The sequence below is a fragment of the Manduca sexta genome, chromosome 27, assembly GCF_014839805.1.
Source record: "Manduca sexta isolate Smith_Timp_Sample1 chromosome 27, JHU_Msex_v1.0, whole genome shotgun sequence".
NCBI lineage: Eukaryota > Metazoa > Arthropoda > Insecta > Lepidoptera > Sphingidae > Manduca > Manduca sexta.
The window spans coordinates 20418143-20444117 of NC_051141.1; the positions used below are offsets into that span (position 1 = coordinate 20418143).

At 35.2% G+C, this 25975-nt stretch overlaps 1 protein-coding gene across 3 annotated transcripts in view; it reads left to right on the forward strand.

The window, feature by feature from the left end:
* Window positions 1-25975, forward strand: part of LOC115441436 (adenylate cyclase type 6) — a 270780-nt gene that overhangs the window by 33510 nt on the left and 211295 nt on the right. For all 3 annotated transcript variants that reach the window (XM_030166222.2, XM_030166221.2, XM_030166223.2), the window contains exon 2: window positions 3006-3185. The gene's annotated coding sequence lies outside the window, so the exon portion shown is untranslated. The remainder of the gene's footprint in view (window positions 1-3005; window positions 3186-25975) is intronic.

Sequence of the window (25975 nt, forward strand, 5' to 3'; positions counted from 1 at the left end):
AATTCGAATCCCGAGTCAAACAAAGTGATATTGGATATTTCTGTAATCAGCCCGGAATCTTTTGTATCTGATATGGCAACAGCCACGCTTCCTTTCATATCAAGTCATGGCTAAAAGGGGACTCTGATTACACCTATGCCTTTTCCTTGGGGAATAAAGGTGAGATTTGTGTGCATTTATAATAACGTAACCTAGCACAACGTACACGTAATTGTCTTAAACGTGGCTTAACGAAATACCCAACATCGTTAATTCAATGCCAAGTGAATTAGTTTCATACAATGTGACAAGTGAAGACACTGGCTGCAATCTAGCAAGTACGAGCGCCACAATGACACGATTATTAAGGAGAGGGTTAACGTGGCCTTGTGTTGACATGAGACAAGTTAGGTCAAACCTATTTGAACACTATACTCTGTGTCATTAGTGACATTATGGCTTGTTACTTAGCTTAATGACTGTCATACTTAACTATGCTGAAATGATCTGCATGCAACTTTTTATTAGATGTATAAAATATGGAAAATCATCAAGCATATATGATTAATAAAAAAATATTCATAAGAGATGGTTTTATTGTGTTTTTAACGATTAAATATAAGTTATGATATGAGAGGCTATCCAGACAGTAAAGTTAACGTTTCTAATAGTTATAGAGTGTTATGTTTCACAATGTACAGATACATTATGAAGTGTTATTAATATTATATATCACTTTAATTTACACTATTATAACGCTTTAGAGTTTGTTTATTTGAACGCACGATCTTAGGAACTACTGGTTCGAATTGAATTGTTTTTTTAGTGTTGGATAACCCATTTATTGAGAAATGCTATAGGCTATAAACATCACGACCAATAGGAGCGGATTTTCCGAGTGCTTTCGTTGCATGTGCTGCGTAAACAGTTAAAATTACGTTAAAATAAAATGGATTTCAAAGAACGAAAAGGTTTCTGGCGTTAGTCCATCATGCTGTGTTTGTCCGGAAAGACTTCAAATACCTTAGAAATTTGTATATAGAATTATAAATTAAATGGTTTGTTATATTAATAACAAATCTAAAGGTAACTATAATTAATAAAATTACATTAAAAGACTAAACACCTCTGAATACAGTGACGTGAGGAAAAAGTTAAAGCAAAACTCTAAACTTTAAGGGTTGGTTTAAATTTTAATCTGAAAGTTTGTTGACTGCACGGTAATCCTTTCGGCACAGGTCCCGCGGTGAGTAAACCCTTTTAAAAGCTTTTATTGGTTGAAAGGGAGTGCTAACTTAGTAATGTGTGACAGGTTTGAATTCTCGCTATGATCTGCAAATGTAGGGCTGGTTGTTTTTTTTACTAAGGATATAAAACACCATTTGACTCCAGAGATTACTATCAAGAGTCAATGTGTGGTGGAAAGCGGGAAGCTGCGACGGATTCTTAAACAAAATACTTTTTAGCAGTGTACTGTCCGTTTACTCTCTCAAGGAAGAAAAACCTGGTTTCGGTGAAGGACTCCGCTAACTAGCTTTTTTTTAAATTATTTCTGCCTGTTAAAAAACAAATTCAGCTGCTGTCCCGACTATAAACTATTTTAGAAATTAGGGTCAATATGTTGCTCTGCTGATATGTGAAAAAACCGACCGACATAGGTACTTATATATTACTGATATCAAGAAAATAATCTATTGTAATGTTACCACATGCGTGTCTTAGAACTGAATGCGTCACTCCCCAGGCCGGTCCCAGGGCTCTAGGATAAAACGAAATAACTCAAGAGAGATCATAAACAATATTTTTATTGTTTATCTGCCGGCGAGATTTATGTGCATTCAGAAATGGTGTGAGTTAAATTGTTTTATTTGTTAACGCGTAACTGTATGTTTATTGATTCACATCTATTATAATGCTTGTCACTTTCTTACGTCAAAAGTTTTTAAATCATATGTTGTATTAATAACGAATGTATTACGAATGACTAAGGTTTAAAATTGAAATAATTGTATCTCTAACATTTTTGGCGGCGCGAATCGAACTCACGGACTGTGGCCAGTTCAATCCGCGCTACGCTACGCAGGTGCTGTTGTCCTGGTATCAAATCTAGAAAACTAAGTTTTACACACTTCAAACGCTGATTCGGCAGTAATTGTAATGCACATGTAATTTTTTTTTAATATGGCTCTAAGTGTCTTGCCTTTTTTCTATTCGATACCTTCTGATAACCCCCTCTTCATGATAGGTTTTTGGTGACATGCCTTATAACATCTATATCGTTAAGTTTCTATGTGCAAATGTGAAATTTGTAAGCTATAATAAAATTAAAATAAATAATATAAGAATGGGTTTCTGAAATTTGACGAGCACAATGAATTTCATTTTTATAAAAACAGTAAGTATATAGCCTGGTAAAGATTGGGAAATAATTTTTGGCTGTACTTCTTATAGAAGCGAAATATTTCGCGGTTTTTTGAGACATTACCAGTCGAGTCCAGTAGCCATGCCCTCCTTGATAATTCTAGCTACAGTGTGACTATATTTTATATGGTTTTTAATGAAATTTATTTGATCGTTCCGCGCGCATCCCGCCGTTGGTAAAGGATTGCATCCGCAGCTCCCGACGGGAACGTGTCGCGCGTCGACAACTCTTCACACATTTGTTACTTCACACACAATTGCTTTTCATACTTACTATTATATGTATTATAGAGTTTATTCTATGGTCAGTTATAATGTCTAAATAATTTTGTGATATTTATTTACATTAAGAAGATATTCACATCTCAAACTTTCAAATATAATATTGCAAAAGTTATTTTACTATTTAGTTTTTCCCTATTTTTATCTTAATATATATTTAATTTCTAACAGTTTTAACGAATTACTAGCACTTAAATTTATTAAATAAAAAAAAATACAATAATAATTGTCGGAATGCGCTGTTCATTTGTATAATAAATGTTATGTTTTAATGTTAGATTAATCAGTGTGTTCATCTTAAGTCAATGGGAATGATGTTTCAGCAGGCCTCGGAGCCGGAGGCAGCGCGCACGCGCGGCGCAACAGTTAGGCGGGAGGTTGGCGGTGGCGCGCCGCGTGTTGTGAGCGGTCGAGTGTCGCCTCATTCGCGCATCCAGCGTCCGCCTGTCGGCACGCATTCGCGATTCGAATAACTTCGCTGCGACCGTTCGCGCCAACTCAAAGTAAGTATCGGATGAAGCGCTCTGCAATTTTATCAAATAAAAAAAATTGCAGGGCGACATGTGCAAGTCGAATGCGAGATTTTACGATTAAATATTTTTCAAATACACCTTTGCCTTATTTTATTAAAAAATAATTTTGAATAAATATTATTACAGTGGAAAAATAAAATTGTGCGTAAAAATATTTTCGTATAATATGTTTTTGACAATAAAATCTGCATCGGCTTGTACAATAGTATTAACTAATGAAACTGAATGATTTATGATGATTTTAAATCATTATTCTAATTATTTTATTTTGTTTCATAAAAATTCTATTCTTATTCTTTTTTTTTATAATTTAAGGATCTACTTTTATTTAAATCTTCTCGCGGCTATAAAATACGTCTTTGTACGTATTTTTCCGGATTCAAAAATAAGATTTAATTAATATATTTTATTGTTATCTTACTTTCTTTAATTAATACATCTTATTATTTTTACTTTTAATTTTTTTCTACAGGTATAATAATATATTGATGGCGAATATGCTGCTATTATGCGTTTACTTAATATTATGCCACGATTTTCGGAGCGGATTTCAGTCATATGTCGTATATAAAAAGCGGACTGCTAAGGTTCATTATCTAATTGCGAGTAACCAAAAATACAAAAAAAATGTGTAATAATAATTAATTTAGGATCAGGTTTTCGTATTCAACATTGTTAGGAGGAAAAATTCAACAACCGATATGTAGATTCTTTTTATATTTAAATTAATTCATGAAAGGGCAAACATCGTCATAATTAAAAATATGAATAATATGAATTTTAAAATCGGCTCAATATAAATTCAAAGTAAAAAGGTAACTCATATAAAAGTTAATAACAAACTTAATAAAGTTAAAATTCAATATAACTTAGATACTTGGAAGGATTAAAACGAAGCTCCAATGTAAGAACGTTTAAAAATTTAAATCAACCAGTTAAAATGCGTCGCATACTTAAATTAATAATTTAAAATATATTCGTCTTAGTACAAAGGCAAAATATTAATGACATTTTAAATTCAATACGTTAGTTTGTATTTATTCTTTAAATAAGTGTGCGAATGAGTAAAAGTTTTAATGAGTCCCGCGCGCTGCGATAGCAAAATTTGGGACAAATTAGATGAATTCTATATGACAGCGAAATAAATTATTTGTGCCAGTTTTTTAAAACGATTGATAAAATTAAAATATATTCTCTTCAGCACTCTAATGCTAATTAATAAAGGCCGGTCAATTTATAAGTTTTTTTATTCGGAAGAAAATTGTTGATACGTACTCCAAGGTTGGCATTGATGTCCAGGGTAGTAAGGAATTCGTCACCTTAATATCTAGGGAGCTTATCAATAAAGCTAAATGTAGGAACACTAGTTGAATCTCTGCTCGCTACTGAGTAAGGATTACGCTTACAAACCCAACAACATGAAACTCCATTGAAATAAAGTTAAATGGGTGCATTTTCAATTGACGTGGTATTATTGCGTTAATTTCAAATACTTGAGATATTATAATGCTGTTAAACGAAAATGATGCTTTTTGTTACTTGACTTTTTATTTTCATTTAACTTTAAACGCTTTTTTGTACGTCTAAGGTAAATAAATTTACAACAGCGGTCTTTTGACACTTAACAATATCTGCCAGACAACCTAGCCTGCCAAGCTACTCGTGGTAGATCTCTCATATGTGAGAGTCCGCCTGTGTAGGTACCACCGCAATGTCTATTTCTGCCGCTAAGCAGCAGTGTACAGTCACTGTTGTGCTCCGGTTTGAAGGACATTGTAGCCAGTATAACTACTGGACGTAATAAGATTCAACATCTCATGTCTTAGGATGGCGAGTGCAGTGGAATACTAAACAATACTTTGTAATTCACGGTGTTGGATGGTGTTTCTACAGTTTATGGGCAATCGTATTGCTTACCATCAGGCGAACGGCAAGCTCGACTCATTGTACAAAGAAATAAAAAAAATGCGCGCAGTTTTTTTTCGGTAATCATTTTTTCAGAATAAAAGTCCCGCGGTATCACATACATCACATATCCATATCTTTTAAAGTTGTGTGCATGTTTATGTATCTCAACATAAGGCGGGTGTACTCATCAGCTTCTTTTTTTTCTAAATTAATACGCTAAGATCTCCTTTGCATCTGCCTTGGCAATTTTTTACTGGGCGAAATTATTAAGCCTTCATTTCATCTGCAAAAATAATTAAAAACAATATTCTATATAAATATTGGGTTATCTGAATAAGACTTAAAGCTATTGAACCGTATCTAACGAAGTTCAGTTTAGACTTTTTTTCGGAAAGTAAATAAGCCAAAGCGGTAATTCGTGAAAATGAATTCTACATTTTAAAGTAAATTTGATACGTTATAAATACAACGCGTCTGTTTTGACCCCACACTGGACATTTGGATGATCCCTACAAAGTAACGCGAGCTTTGTCGAGAGCTTTTACCATAGAGCTTCACAACAGTATTACGTTAAATATTTAAAACGTGATGCACAAAGCCTTGCCTACGAAATAATTGCGTTACATTTTCGAATAAAAATTAACGCGTTGAAATCATTTTGCTTATTTTACAAGCCTTGGCTTAAAGTTTCGTTTGTAATTAAATTCAATCATATTTTTATTCAACTGACTAACGAAATGTGTAGTAGGGGAGGGGGGGGGGGGGTCACGTATACCACGTATACTAGTAACCAGTAAGTAACTGCGCGATGGCCTAGTTATTATTGGAACACTCTTTGGAGACAAAGACCCTAGGTTCAAACCTAAAGCACACAACTCTGACTTTTCCAAGTTACATGCGTATTGAAAATTATTAATGATCGTTTTCTTTATTGGTGAGGAAAAACATGAGAATTCTTTGTGTCTTCATATGAATTACCAGGGTACGTGAAGCCGGCCAACTCGCACTAGGCCAGCAAGGTCGACTTAGGTCTCTACTCCTTACAGTATTGTATCCCAGCATATTTTTATGCGGGCGGAGCCGCGCGTCCAAGTTGATTACTAATAAACATTTTAATTAGTAATTAACCTAATCCGAGTTTAGTCTCTTTACCTCGGAAAATAATTTTACGTGAGGAATAAAATACCAACTTACTATATTATATTGGCTGATTCGAATTTTATTGGTGTTAGAAACGAGATCAGGACTCTTTTATTCCTAACTCTATGAACTACATTTTTCAGTAATAGTCACTTGGAAACCAATGACACTGAACCTTATATTACTTTTTAGTCTCACTTACATTTAATATTTACATTATTCTGTGAATTAAAATAAAAGCTTCGAGTCATTGAATATTTAATAAATATTTAATTCGTTATACGTTACTTAGATTTATTTGTATAGAATTAGGTACTTCGAAGCCAGACTTTTTAAAAAGAGCAGTCCTAAACACATTGCCTTTTTTTATTCTTTAATTAGGACAATTAATATTTCAATTGCTATGACATAAAACAAATTCTGGCACTGGAACCCAATCATTGAACTTGATTGAACGCGACAAATCCTTCGTTATATAATATTAGCCCTGTATTATATACTGTCTCACTGTTGGGTACGGACCTCCTCTACTACTGAGAGGAATTAGGCCTTAGTCCACCACGCGGGCCTAGTGCGAATTGGTAGACTTCACACACCTTCGAAGTTCCTATAGAGAACTTCGTAGGTGAGAACTTAGCAGCTCATAGTTTGTGATATATTTTTCGAAAATTATGAAAAAAATTATCTTTTTTGTTATAATGCAATCAGTTTTACAATTCTTTTTATGTTACTGCGAGCCCGAGGTACGACTTAATCTACAAATAAATTTCAGTAATATAAAATGTTTATTAATGAAAATTTTGTCATATTAAAATGTATTATAATAATAGCAGCCCTGTCAACTGCTGAGCACGGGCCCCTTTATTGACAGGGTTTAGGCCTCAATCCATTACACTAGCGTGCGGGTATGTGTAAAATTGATATTTGAAAATCAACTCTAGTGTTATCAAATTATACAATTCTTTATCCGGCATCGGAATCAAAGCATACTATAGTTTCCAATCCAAGTTTTATCACGCAATCGAGCGCTAAGTATAATGTATGATGTATATTAAAAAATGAATGAACACCATCTAAACTTGTTTATTAGTTTTCCGCGTTTTCTCTAAGTTATATTTATTAATTTAGTCACATTATTTATGGAAATTATATTAAGTCCGGCCGTCATAATTCTAGCGATCAGTCTCGTTGTCTTTAAAAACAACAAAGTAAGAGCGCACTCTCACGCTTTATAATCCAGAGTTCTGGTGTTATTTCTATATACGGACAGGTATTGATTGCCTCTCAGGTGTTTATGTGGTACATAATGGCTCTGAAGTTCGGGGTTCGAAGTCTAAGTCGAGCGAATTGTTATTGGGTTTTACTACATTTGAATTAAGCCAAGGGTCCAGAATACATACACGATATGGTAATAGGCTCGACCGCTATCACATCATGGGTCGGAACACGCAGGCGTGAAGTAGGTGACCCGGTTGCACCTCTATCTACCCCTTTGAGACAACAGCGTGATGTGTGTTTGTTTTATTAACAGGGTACTGCTTGCGCCATAGCGCATTTATAAGTAGCTTCATTCCGTTCACAACAACACAAATCTGAAAGAGCCATCTCGAAGTTTGGTAATGACAAACCCTTTGTTCTTGTGTAGTCTGAACCCTCAAAGGGCCCTGAGGGACAATGAATAACGTATTGAAATTCGGATTTAGCAGATTACCGCGTTGCTGACTGACCGGGTACCGTTTTTCTATAATAGTAAGATGACTTATGTTCGTCAGTGGAGGTGGTTATCTACTTCTGTTTCCAAACAAATTTAAATTTCCGCAAACGAATTCCTTTATTATTGGTTTTGTGTTCTTATCCTTACGCCTTCTGTCAGGGGGTAAGTAAGGCCGCTACTAGTGCATTCATTTCGCCATACTTATCGCAGCTCATGATATAAGACGCGAACGCCATACAGGTCAAATTCCAGACTCCATACTAAGCAAAATACAATACCACAGCCCGGCCTGGTGTTAGAACCTCGGACATAAGCACGCTGTTCTTATACAGCGCTAACAAAATTTATATTATACAGCTATGTCAACGAAGCTATATAATATAAATTTTGTTAGCGAAATACAAACAGCATTATTTTTTCATAACACTAGAATCATACCAATAACTGTAACATATATTACAAGCGTAATTCGTTTCTACGGGAATAAATCGTAAATAACACGAACATTCCTGTATTACTAACGAATTCATCCTCTAAGCATCCCAAACGCTTAGTCGAGCGCCGCCATTCAATAACACTAGAGCTTTGATTCCTGTTCAATAAATAAATCAATATACTTTCGATTTGGTAACGAGTGTGCGTGAATTGGGAGCTACATTATGGTAACATGTAAATATGGAAATAATAAGGTTTTTATACTAGAAACCAAAATTGAAAATTTTACTTGGGATGTGTTATTTTCATTTGTAACAGCGTGTAAGGATGAGAAAATTGGATATCGAGAGATACTGTTTGCTAGTGGTAGGATGTATTGTAAATCTGCATGGATAGCGCCCACCGTACACAAGATGTTGGAACCTGCCACAGTGGCCCACGTAAGTGTGTTGTGCTCCAGGACCGGCCTGTATATTGCCGGTTCCAACAGGCCGGCGTAATTGTATCGACTGTTGAGGAGTAACCATCTTTCGTCACTTATCATCAGATGCAGGGGTCACTATGCCGTGCCCGAACAAAAAGAAGATATTAACCCTAAAATAACCCCCCAGCACTTACTCAATCATTGTTTCCTCTCGGCATGATTATTATTATTAAAATAATACATTTTTATAACGTGTGAATTTTACTAAAGATAAACCCCCTTATTCATAGACGTTTTTTATCTAACGACCGAGTAAGGCTGTGATAACAAGTCTGTTTCTCAGTGCTGACGGCATGGCAGTCTTCGCAGTGCGTAGACGTAGGGCCGTTGTGATTGGCTAATATTGAAATACAACAATAATAACCAATCACAACGGCCCTATGTCTATTTCTCAGTGCCGTTGGGCACTGAGAAACAGGCTTGTTATCACAGCTTTACTCCGTCGTTAGATAAAAAACGTTTATGAATAAGGGGGAAAGTGTTCGTCAACCCTGTTAATAAAATATTTAATTAGTTCGCAGCATATTCAACTCTAAAATAAACATATTAACACGTATATCACATCGCACTGTGCAAGCCAATCAAGTTTCCAATATATAAAAGTTTGTGGAAGGATATATAAAGCTCATATCCCGGGAAAATAAACACGATCCCGGGATAATGTTATGATACGCTGCGGGTAATAATAGCCTGATATATTCAAGAGGCTGTGTCATAAATAACAACCTTTTCTTAACTCCTTTTTTACAACTCCGCCTTCATCGCCAATTCTTTATCTTTGCGAGTATTCGTTGTTGGACATTTGAGACGGCTGGTCTTATTAGGTGCAAGATTTTGGGATTTACATCGAGAACCCCATCTTAGAATGATGTGTAGAAGTATTTGTATTAGTCCAATGTTTTTTTATTTTTAAAGTTTTACAAACTACTACAGAATTTTACATAAACGTTCTGCTGTTTGATATCAAAGTATAGCCTTACACCGTACGATCAAACGTGCCCTACTGTGTCTTTATTGTGTGGGTGTACCGTCGCATAAATTGCCCTAAGAAGGGAATTGGTCGGTTGTGTATCAATCATTATGATGTATTGAACACGCCTCTCTCTAACATTAATATAAAATATTTTGCACACATACACTTTTGCTTTTCGCTTCAGAGAAGTAAGCACCTAATGCACCCATTGTCAGTGACAGTCAGTTAAAGGGGGTTGGTTCCTCACCATATCGGACACAAATACCTCTCTTTGGGCTGCTACAGAGAAAACACCCAATATCAAAATCAAACCCGGGATTCGAACACGAGACTTTAGAGCGAAAATCGTGCGCGCAAGTACTCCGCCATCGAGCCAGGAAAATATTATCTATACAATATGTTATCAAAGCCCGTGACCTTTCCTTTATGAGGTTTCGAATAACTTCAGGGAAATAAATAAATACATTTTGTAGAGACGTGTCATTTGATCTAAAGTGTTCGTAATTACGGGTCCGTAGCGTAAACGCTTGTTTCTATGTGAATTTATGACCCGTTTTATAATTAACTTTTTCCGGAAATCGCCCACGTGACCTTTTTATTCCGGGATAAGAGTCAATTTACAAGGATTCAAGTTATTTCCATTCCTAATTCTATCGACACCTTAATTCGATGTATTGATTGTTAGGTTTGCGAAATGACACATTTTTTGTATCTATTAAATTTACTTTTATTGCGTACAATTTTTATATAGATCTGTATCTAGGTCACACTTTCAGCAATAGGGTTCACGAAGACTAATTTCAACTTCTGAAAGCCAACATCAACAGCCCTCGTGATGGTAATCTAATAAAGCAGTTTTCGACCCGCTAATAAAATAATCAAATAGGTTTTTTGAATATTAAGGTTGGAATATTTATTGTATTGCCGTGCTGTGGTCTCAGGTTAGATTCCCGGCTTGAGAAGTGATAATGGGTTTTTCTACTCAGCTTGGAATCCGAAATCTGTACCCGATATGGTGTTAAGCTCGTCACATCAAGGGACGAAAACACATAGCAAAAAGTGGGTGCACTACAGTTGCGCCTCTGCCGACCCCTTCGGAGATAAAGGTGTGAGAGTACGTAAACGTCTGTCTATAGAAAGACAGATGACAAAATTATTACGAAACGTCGAATGCGAAATTGGAAAATTCAGCTGATAATATGATTGCCCGCACGAATGAAAAGCGCTTTTAAAGCCTGCGGTGCGAGTACTCTTTGTGTCAACCACGTGCGGGCTATATTTTAAATAACGGTAAATGTTTTATAAAAATATTGCATTTAAACTGTAATAATAATAATTATACCATATAGAGGCCGATTTACTTAATAAAATCTCGCTCATTCATCTGAAAAACAAATCATTGCACAGAACAGCTCTATACCCACCTTCCGAGATAACACGTAAGTCTACACCAGTAATATTATCCTTCAAGACTTCACACAAATATCACCCCTTTATCGCTGAAGCGGTAGGCAGAGGTTTAACTAGGGTATTCACAGTCGTGTTTGTTCCGTCTCATGATGTGATAGAGGTCGAGCCTATCGCCATACCGAGCATAAATTCCAGACTAAACTGAACACAACAGATAATTTACTTAAGTACGTGAATCCTCACATAGAGCATCAAATACGTCTTTTAAAATCGGTTATACCTTACCAATGAATAAACAGCCAAACATAACAGCTCCGAATGCGTTATCACGGATAGTCGGCGCCCTTTGATATCGTAAAAGCAGTTTATCGCAAAGCCGTAGCGCGTCGCTAAGTGGTCCCTGGACGCTCTGTTACACCGAGCCCGGCGACTCACAAAAAATATTTATTACATCACGATTGGTTTAGCGGTTTGAAAGTGGGTACTGGTAATGTGTTGGACGCTAGCGTCTTCGTACCATACATTGTAGATGAGGGTTTGCATAGATTTTTTATAGATTTTACAGAAAATTATTGTTATATAATGAGAGATAAAATAGTATTAGTAATAGCATGTTGTAATATAAAGATTGAATCCCAGAAGTAACTAACTCAGTGATGAACTTCCTCGTACAATGAACATTGATATCTTTTTGTATTAAATAAAAATTGTTTAGATACATTGGCCTCCTTCAATTTAAGTATTATAGATAAACGACAATTATCATACTTCGATGATGGTTAGTAACAGGCTCTCGGTATTCTTAAATGGTCGTTGCCCACTTCCATCCAGTTCGCCATCCAGTAACTTGCTTAAATTGTAATTCTGACCCACTGACCTTCCGTAAGAAGACACTAAACAGTTATTATGTACTCCACGCTTTAAAAACTTAAAGGTCAACATTTAATCATTTTCAAATTACCGTTCAAGGATCTTAAATCAAGTTTTAATAAATTCCCGAGAATTCAGCGCTGAAAAATGCTCCGAAAGACATCTCGAGAGTCCACGCCGCGCCTCCGTCGGAAACGGATTCGATTAATTTGATTAATTCAATTAGATGCGCGAGTGGGAGGCAGAGGGTCCTAGTGTCCCTCCCGACTAGTGCCGACCTGTTGTTTGATGATTGCGCCGCGGCTTAGTTTGTGATTTAAACAAAAATCGTGTAAAAATTTCTATTAAAATATGAATTTTTAATCATTATTTTCTCACGCTTATTAACTAAGAATTTGGGAGACATTCAACTATTCCTTACCTTCGAAAAAGTCTGCGTTTCTTAAGGTGAGCCGACCGCTGTTTCTCGAGACCAATCTTACAATTATTTCTGAAATCGTGAATCAAAAGACTCGTCGAAAATACGGTAGCTTTCACGTAACATAAAATGACTAACATTTTTATGAAGAATTTTGTATAAAATAAAATTATTCTTACATTAAATTGACCGCCATTTGACGAATTTTGTATACCGTGGCCGATTCTATATGTCTAATACAAATTATGTACACCAATATGTATTTTCTACTCAAAGCGACCGCGTGTAACTGAATAAACGGATAGTGTTATATTTGTAAATAACATTTCTATTTGAATTCCGTTGTACAAATGTAATGTGCTGAAAGTACTAGAGGCACGTGGAAAGTGTGAAAATTCCGCCCATTTCCGGCGACCCGCGCAGCGACGTTAGGGGCCGGATGGTGCCGTAAAGAGCTGTGGTGCTGCAAATGTGACGGCGCTTTTTTAACCTCTGCAGCGCCCATTGATTCAAAAAGGAAAGTGTTTAAAAAAGGCAAATGGCGGTCAACTGAATGTAAGAATAATTTTATGAATGAGTAAATACTGGAGGAATTATAATGAAATAAGCAATAAAAAATTATCGAAACATTTGTCTCAAAACAACGGTAAAAATAAATAAGTGAGTACTGGGAGTGGAGATTAAAGGTTACGCAAACCGCAAGCAAAAACTCTACAAAATGTAGCTTTTGTCCATAAATCATATTAAACTTCATTATTATTAATTCTCAAAACAACCGCACAAACCTTTACTTTGTGGTTTGTTGCAGGAATTTTACTAAATAAAAACATGTATTTCGCACTTGCATTCCTCTTTTTATTCAAGATAATTAAATTACTCCGGCGTATTCGATCAATGTTTGCGGATTCTGTAAATTTTGCCTAATATTTGGACAGGTCGCAATTTACCTGAGGCGCGCATCTCCTTTATTGTGATCAGCTTTATGTCATCATTCGCGGCTTCAGTATAACGTTTTGATCACAAGTTTATCCTTAATTTCAAACTAGCGTGGCGCCCCTGCTTCGCACGGATAGAACACTATATATATATACAAAAAGAAGGTGAAAAAAAAAAATATCCGATTGCAACTGAACTTTACAGAATCGCTTTCTGGGCTAAACCGAAGATTACGTTAAATAATTCAATAGTTCCAGGCGTTTTAGAATTTATAGGGAACGTAAATACACACATTTATTTAAATAAATAATATTTAGATAAATACAATAATGTATATTTTAATGATAATGTGGAGACTGTCTCCCGCCTGTTGTAATTCCAATTTGATGTGAAATATTTGACAAAACTATCTGACTACATTTATTCACAACTAACACAGAGATAGAAGCCAATTTTTTTCCATATTATTTTTTTTCATGATCAAGGTACAAATCACACGATAGCTTACCGTCTAGCGCCGCTGAATGCGAACACAACGTACGTATATGTACAGTTGTTCTACATGTTGCGGCCTTGGCCCCGCTCCCGACACAGTCACTGACGCGTAAAATTCTCCCCATGTATCCACAACTTATAATAATTTATCGAGGAAATTATTTCGCAAATGTAGGTCGTCGCTTTTCACTCGTTTTATACGCTGTGAGGTGTTTCAAGAGACTATGATTGAGTTTGTATTAAACGTCTATTAGGTCGGTTTTCATATACCGTTTGTGGACCTCGGCTATGTCTAGTTCTGCCGTCGAGGAAGCCGTTATGTAGCGTCTTACCTTAAATGGCCATGTACCACTGCAGCCTGTATAATTACTGAGCATTATAAGACTAACATCCAATTTCGTATGACGACAGGCGCATTAGTTTGCAAATATTACTTATGACCAGACGCGATGCTTAACGTCAAGTGGACGTGCTCATCTCAACGTCAACATAGATAACAAAATACTTGCTTTTAACTTGAATTACCTGTGAAATCACCACGTTTATATATTGTAAAACATGTTACGCACCGAAATCCATTATGGTATAAAATATTATAAATTTTTCTGATGGCAGACGCGATAAATGATCTCTTATTATAAATATTTACGACAATTTGTAATAGAAAATTTAAAATATTTAAAGATTAAGCACGTAGGTTGAGAATATGTTTTCTTAAATGGAATTTAACGCTGCTTAGAAAAAAAATGATACTGAGTTGTTTTGTCTCTAGTATAAGTCAATTTGAATGAGATACCACTATCACGTAAAGAGACATCTTCTTCCAATTATAGCAGTACAATTGTTGCAGACCTGAAAAAATACCAACAAATGACAGACTTTATTTCCTTAAAAATAGATCCCTCCCAGGAATCGTATGATTTACAAGCAAGTGGCCTTTTATGTAACAATTTACTTTCAAGTCTGTACAAATTAACCTCAATTGTAGAATAGTAAGAGATAGAGCAAACCGAGGTGCCGAGGATCTGCCAGTGTAATTTAATTTATTACCTTGCCTTTACCCAAGACTTAAAGTTTCGAGATGCATTTCAAAGGCATTATTAACTAAAAGATTCGCTAGATGTCGCTGTTCATACAAAGAGAACTAGGGCATGAAATTGAATTAGTATAACGGGTGAGGTTGACAGTAAAAGTTTGCATTTACGACTTAAAGATTTGAGTGAAAGCGCGTATAAGTGGACCCTTAGATGATAGTGGTAACTGGAGCCCATGAATTGTCACACCGCGGGATTGTGGATTCGCCAAGCTTCAATGGATGTAACTTTACTATTCATATTGACCAGCACACCTACCATTTTGTTTTGGGAATAGTGGTACAAACCCAAGTCAGCCCTTCGACGCTAGAATGCAGCTTCTCTACCATTTAATTAAACAAATCCGGCTCTACTCAATTTTCGTATAAACCAGAGGGCCAGTTTACTTTCAACCTTTAGCGGAATATATTAATGCAAACTTCCAACTAAATTCCAACCAAGTTTTCAAAATATCTGTGAAACAGGAACCAAGTTTTTTGTTTGTCGTCATCCGAATAGTCGGAGCGATTCAAGCCCAACTTAGTTGAAAATTTCACAGCAAACTTTCCTCCTTCGGGATCCAAATATTACATAGTATAATAAACGGACGACTACGTTATATTTTACATACTTACAGGTTAATTCCTTTTGTTACAGGTGTGATTAATTATGAAATGATATTTACATTTAACAAAATTTGTATACGCATAATATATAATAAAGTCATACCTGTATTATATTATACTGTCTGAGAGGGATTAGGCCTTAGTCCACCACGCTGGCCTAGTGCGGATTGGCAGACTTCATAAATCCTTAAAATTCTTTTAGAGAACTTCTCAGGTACGCAGGTTTCCTCAGGTTGAAATAAGCGGATACGTATCACTCTTTTAAAATTATTTTCATGGTTATCTATTTATTTATTTGTCATTTTTACGGTATTATAGATTTAGGTGTTGCATTGCATTATCAATTGAAATTAAACGAAACTACGGTAAATTTATAATAAATAGGCTATAAAAATCAATCAGTATTATATAAAGGATGGTAAACAATTCAAGTAAAATTCCTCGCGGTTAAAATCACGAGAGCAGCCATTACAAGACATTCAATATTTAAGCACATGCTGAGTAAACTCAGATCTTATAAGACTCGCTGATTCGAGAGAAAGAATAGAATATACAAGGAAATACGGTTAAAAACGTCGATTGTAAAACAGTAGACCGTTGTAGTAAAATGGGTGACAGAAACCTGGAGAGAAGTAACTTTGCTATTGAGTTACGTATGGTCAAATATAATTACATTGTTGAGGCATTATAAATGTATTACTGCTTCCCAGTCCACTCCTCCAATAAAGGTGGAAGCCGCCTTCCTCAAGTGTAGCTTTTAATTATGCTCGAGCCACTTCCTTTTTACTTTATTTAAAAACTCATTTGCGCTCGATGTTAGTCGCTATAAATTTTAATATTTATCACAAATTACAATTACACGCTTGAAAAATATTGACGAAAAGAATTACATCGTTAATTTATTTAAACTTGTCATGTAATGCAAACATTTATTTTGTGAAGAGACATTTTGATGTTTATTTGGTGTGCGTGGCGGAATTTTCATTAATGAATACGTTTCGATATTTGTGACTAGTTTCGAGTAGGTTGTTATATTGTCAATTGTATTTTGTATCTTTTTTATAATAATATGTTCACAGATTTTTCTGTCAATTGTTGATCGATTTTGAATATTCTTTTACGTAAGATTAAGTTTAATTCCAAATTGATACTATTTTAATTACGTAATTAGAAGATGCAGAAGGAAACTCCTCATATTACTTTTTGATTGTTTTGGTGTACAATTCTATTGGCCTATATCTTACTATAAAAAATAAAAACTTCACAAAAAACTAACACAGCATTTTATATATACTAAAGACTAAAAGATAATTAAACTTTATAATATACGGATTGCTAAGAAGTTAATAAAACACGAACAGTTTAATCTGCTTTACGATTAGTGTTTTTTATGTTTATGCACATTAATTCATGTTCTATCTCCAAAGGGATAGACAGGGGGGCAACTGGTGCACTTTTCGCCGTGAGTATTCAGTCCTATAATGTGACGGGGGCGAGACAATTACCATCGGGCATCAATTCCAGACAATTGAATAGAGAAACCTAATATCACTGCTCAACCCGGTGATTGAATCATTAGGATCAAGGATCAGGGATTTTATGACTAAAAAAAAAATATATGTTTTTCGCTATTATAATTAATATTAAATGCCAAAGAAGATATATCTGTAATTCGCAGCCGAAATATTGAACTAATTTATAGACTGAACATTGAACTTCGCTTGTTCATGAAAATAACGCGGGGAAATTAAATTCTAAAGCTGTTACAAAAGCACCGGTTCCAAAGCTTTACAATAACAAATTTGGTGCATTTTGTACAGACAGTGGGATTACTTGAAAACAAACAAGTACTTTACCTCGTTGTAAACTGCATTCGTCAACCACAACCACAAATGTTACAAAATGAAAAGAAATTGGTCAGTAACAATCATGTGACTTACAACTAATACTATTAACTTTTACTTCCCCTTTCATAAATTACATTTAACATTGAACCTAATAAAATGCGCGCCAATATTCCTCCTCACGGACCGACGTGTTCGGCTTTGCGACTAGATGTAAAATAGATACCATAAGACCTCTTCGCGTCGCCTTCTGCAAAATACCATCGATTTGAATCCTCGCCACATCCCTTGGGAAAATACGTTATTCATGCTGTTAGTTTTGCATTTAAATTAGTATTTAGGAATAAGGTTTCTTGTTGTTTCGTAAAGCCGGAGTCTGTATATGCCTTAGAAGCAAGCGTTGTAGTGTGGAAGAGTTTGAAGGCACTAATACATTATTATAGTACATTATTACATCAACACAAATATCTAAACAAATTCAAGTCAAATCCTATATACTTGTGTTAACAATTATTTTCTTTTAAAAAAGAATTAAAGTTTACTTTGTTTTAGGTAAAAAAAAAGATAATGCGTACAGGTAATTTGAAAATTTGAATTTATTTATCAACTTCTGTAGCTTAACATACGAATGGGTCTAAAAACGATGAATGAATTGAAAGTCCGGGTGTTTATTTGAGGTAAATTACTCGTCTCTTTATACAGCAATATTAGTACAAATACTTAGTCGCCAATGTAGATAGATATGTATATTGGCGACTAAGATTTTATACTAATTATGCGTTATGCTGTCTAGATACACAACATATCGCATATTTTAATGATTTATATGTTAAAACGCTATGTGGTTTGCAGTTTACACATCTCAGGGTTTATTGCTCTTTCTAAGCCAGAGCGCAGAGACATAATATTTCAATGTAATTGAATCAAATTATGTAAAATAATGACTTATAAAATTCTATTATTTTCATCATATTTAAAATTAATTTGTTTTGCTAAATTTCAATATGATTTTTTATATTTAATATGATGTTCCTTAATTTTATTTTTAAATTGGGAATATTATATTTAAAATAATTATGTATCTGTGAAAGAAAACAAAAATAACTACGTTTATAATTCCAATCTGAGTGACCTTTGAAGTCAAGGATCTATAAAAAGACCGGAGCGGGGGCACGGGGACGGGGGAGGCAGCCTTTGCACACATTTCGTGTATTAAATATTCCTGAAGTAAGCCTTACTGACGCACTGAAACTCCATTAAACGTAATTTTAACCGGCGCCAGGCCCGGCCCGCAGCTCGGAGCGCTTTATTTTGTCGCGGGATTTCTCTGGTGATTTGTTTACAAGCTGAGTGGGAGGCCGGTTCCCTTTACGATTATTTTCCTGTTATTTAATTACTGACAACATTGTACAAAGAGATCTGTACAGTTCAGTGGAGCTGAATTGCCTAACACACTTATATAAAATTATAGAAGTAAATGTACAAAATCATGTTTTAAAGTATTAACGTGGAACACATCCTGATTTGATTATGTCGGCTGGCAGCCGGCACGCGTCTTGCCTCGTGCCGGGGAGACTGCGGGGAGGGGAGACTGGGGGAGGCTTTAATTGAAGCAAATTTAACTTTATAGAGTTACATGAAAGCATCTCTGTATATTAAGTGAGTATCGTTCCCGAGGGATTTTTAATATTTCTCCGCGGATTATGATTTGATGTTTGTAATGTTATTGGTAGGGTAGAAATCGAATCTCACTATTCTATATTAGAATTATTATAGTTGAAATGCGCCCTTGTAGTCTTCTCTTTCTTATGAGTCCTCACCTCTGTGGCTCCATTAAGCTATGAAGCTGCGAATAAAAATCAAAAATTCTTCATACGTCTTCACTCATACGTCTGCCTAATACTAGCTTTACGCACATCATGGGATAAACATCAAAGCTACATGTTAGTATACTATCTGCCTACACCTTTCATAGTTGGCGTGAACTTATTTATCGTGCACGTATATTGAATGGCTTTATCTTGTAAACTTCATTACACAATTTTGATCTTTATCGGCCGCGTGTCGGGAAAGCCCCTGCGCCTAAAATTATTAATTGATTTCGTCAAACTGATAAGCAGAGAACAGTTAGATAACAGAGTAGGGTGTTAATAAATACAACTTCATTTCGCTCTGAGGTGCGATATTAGCTGAGACGCTGTCAAGATCAGCATCTTGAGATAGTCGATATTTTATAAACCCATGTTAATATTAGCGCAATTGGTATCTTAAGTTACAGTAGACGACTGAATTGACCGCTGAGTTTTGTTTATTAATAAGTCCTGATCAGCTGAATGTTTTCTGAAGTTTGCTGAAGCTCTTAGACGCCAACTAAAGCTTGGTTATTAAATAGTTCAATACATAAAATGTCTCCCTGATCGTACTGAATCTTGAGTTGCATTTACTTCTGGATTCACTTCTTTGCCTCTAGCTGGTTTGAGGAACTTCTTTACTTCTAGCATCAAGAATCTAGAGCAAGTAATTACAGCTATGCATTATCACAATCTATTTACTTATAGGTAACTAGCTTTTGCTCGCGGCTTCGCTCGCGTGAAGGAGCTTTCCGGGATAAAAGTCCCGCTTTTTTTTCTCGGTATAGAAAGTAGCTTATAACTTTCCCAGGGTTAAACCTACGGTACATAATCTTTGTCTATCTCCAACGGTTTTGGCAACGTATGCCAAGATAGCAATTTTTCTTTGACTTACTTGATATGTATCGTTATATTATAACCAAATTACACAAAATCGTTATAAATTGTAGCCTATATGTTATTCTGATGTATACCCATATTACTATAATGTTTCATCCAAATCCGTTCACTAGTTTTTTCGTGAAAGAGGAACAAACATACATACATCCATACATCTATCCTTACAAACTTTCGCATCTATAATATAAGTAGGATTAGGAATTTATATTCAGATGGATTATAATTAATCATTATGCGAATAATGTCAGCTGATGTCGAGTATAGCTACCGTGACGAATGTTGCCTGTTGTAAGAGGAAATTCTGACGTGGTAGCACGTAGTATCATTTTGTGTTCCATGGTTTTATTCCAACTAAAGCCTGTCACGTTCTCTAATCATTCAGTTATTAAAACTCTAAATAAGTAATTAGTAGATTACGATATATTATATCAATCTTGGCGCCAAATCTAACGATATCATATAAAGATGGCGATTAGGAAATGCAAAGAACATGTTACTTTATCATTATTGATAGATGACACAAAACAATCAGCATTAGTATACATCCATGTATATATTAATATTATTAAATAGATAAATTCACTGCTATTGAATTTACTGACATATCTTTTTTTATTTAATAAAAGGCATAGCACAGAACACAATCATTATAAAGAATACTTAAGCACTAAATTATATTAAGACTAGATTGACTTTCTTAAACCTATGCCCTAATTGAAATTATACTACGGAAACGACTCAATAAAAAACAATTAACAATATTAACATCTGCTTATACTTAAGTGAGTTATATAAACAAAATTTATACGGAAACTAAATTGTACTACCTATAAACTACTTTATTTATCTGTTATTGTTTATGTAGAGTAGCTTTGGCAATGTCCGTGTGGGAAAGATGTTATGTGATTTTCGTGACTTTTAAATGAGAGAGTTACCTTCAAAATCTTACCTTAGCAAGCCTTCCATTCATCACAGCTTTGTAAAACGTTGCCACTATCCCGGTCGTACCCATTCGCCACAAAATACGTATACAGCGTGGCTACCAATTTAAACATAAATTTAGTAAAGCCCACTGAACACTGGCCATGTGAAATACACTTTACTTTGATATTAGTACAGGTGATAGAACAAGCGCCCGATTTATTTGTAATTACAATGTGTAATTGTACGAGCGCTGTCAAACATCCATTAACGCGGTGTTGTGCGGGACATGCCGCGTGGGAACACGTGTACACTCGCCACAATTTAATTTGCAACAATAATACGGACCTGACTTCATTGTTCGCGTGATTATGTGAACCTAGTTAAGCGAATCGCACACATTGTCGGAGAATGATGCGCTTTAATGATAGTTGAAGACTACGTTTAATGTAAATCTTATCAATTCTGGGGTTATAATAACTTCGAGTTCTGTAGGCTGAAAAGTATTTTTTTTAAATTAACATTGTTATTGCAAATACTTCACTATTAATTTGATTTTCGTAAAATAACTGCACACTGATAATTTCATTTTATCGATTAATACGAATTTACTAGGCTGTAGACTCTCACACAATGACGTCATACATCATCAATCAATCACCTCACTTGTAACAGGATAAAACCCACGCGAACGAAGTTCCAGTAAATCCAAATTCATACAGAAACGTCGCGCTAATACTCTCGTTGAAATGTTATTCGCGTGATAAATTTAATTTCCATTTTCGCATTACCGATGTATTTGATGTTTATACAAATGTACGACGAACGAGCTCGCCTCGCGTCTGATTGTGAGCGACACTGTCCATTAACACTGAAACTTTGAATTACGAAGCACTGCGCGGCTTTATACCGGCTATCTCATATTACTTTAATAATATAAAAATGCGAAAGTTAGTGTAAATGTATGAATGTTTGTTAGAAAACGCAGAAACGGGTGAATGAATTTCGATACAATTTGGCACACGGAAAGACCATGCCCTAAAATAAATATTAGCTAATTAAATGAATAAATATAGGCTTATATCTCTATAATTTGCTGCGGTGGAAAATACTTGAATATGAATTATAATTTTTAAATAGGTGTTACTGACTTCGTACAAATATCACTGTGAGTCGATACAGTTTAGGGAATTTTTAGTGGGTAGGGCTATTCACGCGAGAGAAGCAGTAAATATCTCATATAAAATACAAGGCTATTTTTAAATTGCGTTTATAAATGAAACCACGTACTCATCTTTATCTATGCTAATATGCTAAAAATCATCCAATGAATAATAAAACGTAATATTCTCGGTTTTAGTATTTGCGTGTGCGAGTATAGCCTGTGCGTGAATATATTTCTGACTGTAAGTGTGTCGTTGTCGCTGCGATTAATGCTCGTAGAGTAGTAGTTGTGTGGCATTAGAGCGTGTGCAATAAAAAAAAATTTGTATAGATATTTATTGATTAATTTTCCCTTTATATACAAAAAAAAATTGTACACATGCGGACTTAATGCCGTAGGCATTCTCTCCTAGTCAACCTTAGGGTGTGTATATTTATTTTGTTCAAAACTGGCACGATTTTTATTTTAAATCTTCGATTCGAGTAATATATTGTAAAGTGTTTGTTTAATGAAGATGTGGATTCATTTAGTAACGCAATGTCAAAATGATCGTTTGTGCGTGAACTGTAGTCAAAATCCTGTTATTGAAGTATCTAGGAGCCATCGATCGAGATAGGAACGAAATGGGCGAAGGTGAACATTTACGACTTATTTGCTGCAAAATAATTTTATTTCAGTATATTAATTGTCATTAATTCTCATTCGCGTTTCATTATTTCTGTTACGTAAAATTCCTCCCCTAGGGATTTACTTTTCACTCCAATCTGTACGTTGTTCTTTAAGTCATGCAACAAACTCAATTATATTTATTCTGTTTATTATCAAAAATAAACAATATCGTAGATACTACCAATAAATTGAATAAATGTTTAGTTCAATTTTATATTTCATATAAAAATGTTTACATCAAACAAATAAAAAACTAAAAACGTTATTTAAATTCTTACGCTTTGGTTCGCTGTCTAAATATTTTATCAGTGAGTTCTGACTCAAAAACGAACATTATTCTGAATAGATCCTACGCCCAAACGAATGAGTTAGTCTAGTCTTTATAAAAATAATAAAGCTGAATAAATAATTTATAATTAAAAGTTAACTTCTACTTATTGTTGAAGCAGTAGTCCGCCCTATTAAAAATAGATTTTATTTACATGGCATATGGCACATTTCATGTTATGCTTTATATTCAACTAGCTTTTGCTCGCGGCTCCGCCCGCGTTATAAAGTTTTTCAGGCTAAAGTTTTCCGTTATAAAAGTAGTAGTTTCCCGGGAGCCTATGTTCTTCCCAGGGTCTCAAACTGTCTCCATACCAAATTTCATCTTAATACGTTGGGTAGTTTTTGAGTTTAACACGTTCAGGCAGACAGATGCAGCGGGGGACTTTGTTTTATAATATATTTTTTAGAACTTTTTAAGAGGAACAATCCCGTCATATATCATTGTTGCATAACTTGAACCGTTTACGCAGCGCACGCAACGGAAGCTCTCAAAACTAATAATTTTCCCCGTTTTTGCAACATGTTCCATAACTGCTCCGCTCCTATTGGTCATAGCGTGATGATATATAGCCTATAGCACTCCAGGAACAAAGGGCTATCCAACACAAAAAGATTTTTTCAGTTCAAACCGGTAGTTCCTGACATTAGGCATTACTGCTCCGCTCCTATTGGTCATAGCGTGATGATATATAGCCTATAGCACTCCAGGAACAAAGGGCATATCCAACACAAAAAGATTTTTTCAGTTCAAACCGGTAGTTCCTGACATTAGCCATTACTGCTCCGCTCCTATTGGTCATAGCGTGATGATATATAGCCTATAGCGCTCCACAAATAAAGGGCTATCCAACACAAAACGATTTTTTCAGTTGAAACCGGTAGTTCCTGAGATTAGCCATTACTACTCCGCTCTTATTGGTCATAGCGTGATGATATATAACTTTGAGCACTCCACAAACAAAGGACTATTCAACACAAAAAGATTTTTTCAGTTCGAATCGGTAGTTCCCGAGATTAGCCATTACTGCTCCGCTCCTATTGGGTATAGCGTGATGATATATAGCCTATAGCACTCCACGAACAAAGGGCTATCCAACGCAAAAAGATTTTTTCAGTTTGGACCGGTAGTTCCTGAGATTAGCCATTACTGCTCCGCTCCTATTGGGTATAGCGTGATGATATATAGCCTATAGCACTCCACGAACAAAGGGCTATCCAACGCAAAAAGAATTTTTCAGTTTGGACCGGTAGTTCCTGAGATTAGCCATTACTGCACCGCTCCTATTGGGTATAGCGTGATGATATATAGCCTATAGCACTCCACGAACAAAGAGTTATCCAACGCAAAAAGAATTTTTCAGTTTGGGCCGGTAGTTCCTGAGATTAGCGCGTTCAAACAAACAAACAAACAAACTCTTCAGCTTTATATAATAGTATAGATATAATAGTATTCATTAATATGCTGAATCCGAATACAAATTTTCGAAAATAATAATTAAAAACACCAATTTTAAGGATGAAAACGTTCTTTTTACACACATTCAAAGTCTGTTTTTAAATAGTTGATCGATTCTTGAGGCGATAAGTTAAATTGATTGCGGGTTTCCTGGTCATACAAATAAAACACATTTTTTTAAATGATACAACACACACAACAAACTTTCATTTCCACACTTCTGCATTATAATAAGTATGTAATAACACTATGCCCCGTGTAATGGCTCGACCCCTATCACAATATATTAAGAGAATAAGCTCACAGATCTGCGGAAGTACTTTTTGCATCCTTAAGAAGCTTTTCGGGATACATTCATCAGATTATAATAATTGAGTGAATAATAAATAAGGTCTGCTCTTGAACTATACATGTCGTATAAAGGGTTTTACAGATTACCGCGATATACAATTAATGTTAAGCGAGACTAAAGTTAACAAATAAGTAATAAAATTCAAGAAATAATGTAGAGAGGAGATTTAAATAAAACTCTACGTAAACGTAGGGACAGATCAGATATAATGGCACATTGTTCGTAAAAAATAAGGAATTACAAGGTGATAATGGTTGGCCCGTGCCAGCTCGGGGCAATAGATGTTTACGTTCATTGCAATTGATAACTCACTGATAATGTGAAGATATTAACAAAACACATAGAAGATAAAGGGCGTCACGTAGCGCCACTTCAAATTATATAATTTAATGTTTTTATGATGAATTGTTGAGTAGCGGCGATAGCCTAGTTGGGTGTGGAACGGACTGCCGAGACGAATGTCCGCAGGTTCAAATCCCAGAGCACACACCTCTGACTTTTTTAAAAATCATGTGTGTATTCTTTGTGAATTTATCGTTCGCTTTAACGGTGAAGAAAAACACCGTGAGGAAACCTGTACATCTGAGAAGTTCTCCTGTAGGAATTTCGAAGGTGTGTGAAGTCTACCAATCCGCACTAGGCCAGCGTGGTGGACTAAGGCCTAATCCCTCTCAGTAGTAGAGGAGGCCCGTGCTCAGCAGTGGGCAAGTATATAATACAGGGCTGATATTATTATTAAATATAAAAGTAAGACAAATAGTCCAGTTTTTTATATGCAACTGTCATTTTTA